The following is a 972-nucleotide window of genomic DNA, read 5'->3' as shown; positions in this document are numbered from 1 at the left end:
ATTGGCATCCAAGATGATCCTTTTGGTAACTGGTTGGAGAGTTGGTTTGGTGGTATTGCACCATGGTTCAAGCAATTGCTTAAGGTAGTACTGATAGGGCTTCTCATATTCCTTGCATTTATGTTGTGTGTGCCATGTGTGTTTCAATGCTTGCTAGGTTGCTTGCAACATATGGCTCAAAAAATGATTTATACACAAATAGAATATATAGAGTTTATAGATTTATAAGTTTATAGATTTCATACGTTAATAGGTTTATAAGATTACACGTTTATAGGTCTATAGGCTTATAGGTTTATATTGTTGCGTATTGTAACGGGTTAAGCTTTCTTAGCATGGGGAGGGGGAGATGTTGTATTAGGCGAAATACAGGGATCTTATTGGGATGTGACGTGACAGGCCCTTCCCCATATTCTGGAAGAATCTTACTGGTGTGTAATACAGTAGGCGTAGACAAAATGGACGTAGGTTATATAAGGTTGTGTATGCTTCAATAAATTCTTGGTTAACCCACTTGTTTTTGGGGTCGCAAATTCATTAAATGTGGCACCTTTGAAACCTGGACCTTGACTTGTGTTTTTCCTGAGACTGATGTAACAGTGAATTCTTTGTTTGTTTAGGGTACTGCGGTGCTGATATAAAAACTTTGTGTGCTGAGGCTGCTCTCTGTGCACTCCGCCGACGCTACCCTCAGATCTACTCGAGCAGTGAGAAATTGCAACTAGATGTTAATTCAATTGAAATAAAAGCAAAAGATTTTGTGATGGCTATGCAGAAGATTGTCCCTGCATCACAGAGGGCTGTGCGTACACCAGGCCGAGCACTGTCACCTATTATGCAGCCGCTTCTAGGAAAAACGCTCACGAAAATTTTACAAGCCCTACAAAGGGTATTTCCTCATGCAGAGCTTGCACTGAAGAAGGACCAGCAGCCAGGTATAATAAGAGGATCCACTTCTTTATGATTTTGCCA

Source organism: Coturnix japonica, assembly GCF_001577835.2.
Source record: "Coturnix japonica isolate 7356 chromosome 2 unlocalized genomic scaffold, Coturnix japonica 2.1 chr2random637, whole genome shotgun sequence".
NCBI classification, from domain to species: Eukaryota; Metazoa; Chordata; class Aves; order Galliformes; family Phasianidae; genus Coturnix; species Coturnix japonica.
Note: the sequence above shows the minus strand (reverse complement) of the source record.